We start from the raw sequence: 2,735 nt of genomic DNA, 5'->3' as shown, positions 1-2,735 counted from the left end.
CTACAATCAGATTGGGCTTAAAACCGATCTGAGAGAGATTAACTCTCCCCAGGTTACCCACCACGTTGCGGTGGTAGAGGAACAATGCGGCGACTCTTCTCCTGTATTGAAAACTAGTCATGTCCGGGATCCCGAACCCTCCATGCCGGATTCCCGCGGAGGGACGGACTTCGATCAAGCACTGAACCTAAAGTCAAGTATCGGGCCGGACTCGTTGGACAACGTCCAGCAATCCAAGCTTCCAAATTCGGAAGCTTCTCGGCCCTTGAGCCTCGAGATGGGTAGGGTTCCGGACTCAATTCCACCCACCCACCCAAACATATGTGATCTATCTCTAATCCGGCAAGAGCCCGCTGAAATAGTACATCATTACTGGGCGAGATTCCTCCTGGTTATGGACAGGATAAAGGACTGTCGAGAGGAAAACGCAATTTCAATTTTCTGCAATAATTGCACGAACGAGGGAATCTTGAACGCCGTCAGCCGTCGTGAAATTACACGCTTCGCCGACCTGGCGTCCATAGTACGAAAGTACTGTGCGATGGAGAGTTTCCGGAAAACCGAAACTAAGTTTTGGGACAATCCGGCCCCGAATACAACCCTAGTCCGTAACAAAGGGTGCATCACACTCAGGCACTAGGTACAAAAACCAAAAAGCAAAAACCCCATAAAGGGCACGAAACCGTACTGGAGGGATGGCTCAGCGGACCCTGTCAAATTCACAGTATAGAAGGCGCCACCCCAACACATAGCCTTCGAGCATGTTGGATACTGCGGCAGGTGGCCAAAAGTGGCGAGGAGCTTCTAGCCCCGGAAAACCACTCCAACAGTACCAGTACGGTGTCAACAGTCTTCAAGACTTTCGCATCAAATAATATGCGAAAACGAACAATCCGCAGCCTCGCCGAAGTCTACCAAGTAGCAACAACAAATCCATGGAGCGACACGGCCATCACCTTCAACGCCAGCGACGAACCTAAATTTCGAACAGCTCGAGCACCAGCCGCATTGGTCCTCAGTCCAATAGTGGACGGATTTCGTCTTACCAAGGTACTCATGGATGGCGGCAGTGGACTAAACCTCATCTACGAGGAAACTCTTCAAAAAATGGAAATAGACTAGAGCCGCATTGAGCGAAGTAGCACAACCTTTAGAGGAATAATCCCTAGCCGGAAAGCGCGCTGCACAGGAAAAATCACACTTGATGTGGTGTCCGGCTCGCCGGACAATTACAGGTCTAAAGAGGTCACGTTCCAAGTGGCCCCGTTCAGCAGCGGATATCACTCTATATTAGGACGAGAGGCATTCACAATTTTTCAAGCCATACCCCATTACGGGTACATGAAGCTTAAGATGCCTGGGCCCGGCGGAATAATCACTCTCGTTAGTGATCCGGACATAGCACTCCGCGCCGAAAACAAGATAGCCGCATTAGCCCTGGAGGCACTATCCGAAGCCCTAGCGGCGGAGGAACTCACTGCACTGCGCTCTATGGTGAATAGGGACGATGTGATACTCGATAAGAGATCCAAGTCCACCTCCTTTAAACCAGCGGATGAAATAGTCAAATTCCAGGTCCATCCAACGGACCCAACAAAGATGGCCTCCATCGGGGCACAGTTGAACCCTGATGTAGATGCCGCACTGCGAGAATTCCTTCGGGAAAATCGGGACATCTTTGCCTGGCACCCTTCAAATATGCCAGGAATCCCACGCAGATTGGCAGAACACAGCCTAAACATCCTAAAAGGATTCAAGCCAGTCAAACAGGCTCTTCGGCGATTTTTTGAACCCAAAAGACAGGCAATGGGAGAAGAGCTAGCCAAACTACTGGAAGCCGGATTCATCAGAGACATCAAACATTCGGACTGGCTAGCAAACCTGGTAATGGTACCAAAGAAGGACAAATCCTGGCGCCTATGCGTCGATTTTAAAGACCTCAACAAGGCCTGCCCAAAGGATCCCTTCCCCCTTCCCCGCATCGACCAAATAATCGATGCCACTGCAGGGCACGATTCATTGTGCTTCCTTGACGCATACTCCAGCTACCATCAAATCAAGATGGCGGAGGCGGACCAAGCCGCAACGGCATTCATTACTCCATATGGACCATTCTGCTTCAACACAATGCCCTTTGGACTCAAAAACGCCGGCGCAACATATCAGCGCATGATTCAGACATGTCTGGCTACCCAGATCGGCAAAACAGTAGAGGCATACGTAGACGACGTAGTCGTCAAAACCAAACACGTCGAAACTCTAGTAGATGATTTGAGGCTCACATTCGACAACCTCCGAGCATATGACATTAAGCTGAATCCGGAAAAATGCGTTTTCGGCGTACCAGCCGGAAAGCTCCTGGGCTTCATTGTATCCGGTAGAGGAATTGTAGCAAACCCAGCCAAGATCCGAGCTCTGTCACAGCTGGATATCACAAAAGACCTCAAACAAATACAAAAATTGACGGGATGCGTGGCGGCTCTAAGCCGCTTTATCTCCCGTTTGGGAGAAAAGGCATTGCCCCTCTATCGCCTCCTCAGGTGCACCGAACACTTCGAGTGGACGGATGCTGCCACTACCAGACTCGAAGAAATAAAAGCCATATTGGCAACAAATCCGGTCCTGGCTGCGCCTAACCTGGGCGAACCAATGTTGTTATACATCGCGGCAACACATCAAGTTGTAAGCGCGGTACTCGTCGTCGAACGAGAAACAGAAGGGCATAAATTCCCTCT

This window comes from Triticum aestivum, chromosome 2B, assembly GCF_018294505.1.
Source record: "Triticum aestivum cultivar Chinese Spring chromosome 2B, IWGSC CS RefSeq v2.1, whole genome shotgun sequence".
Taxonomy (NCBI): domain Eukaryota; kingdom Viridiplantae; phylum Streptophyta; class Magnoliopsida; order Poales; family Poaceae; genus Triticum; species Triticum aestivum.
The sequence above is the reverse complement of the archived record's forward strand: the minus strand, read 5'-3'. Positions refer to the sequence as shown.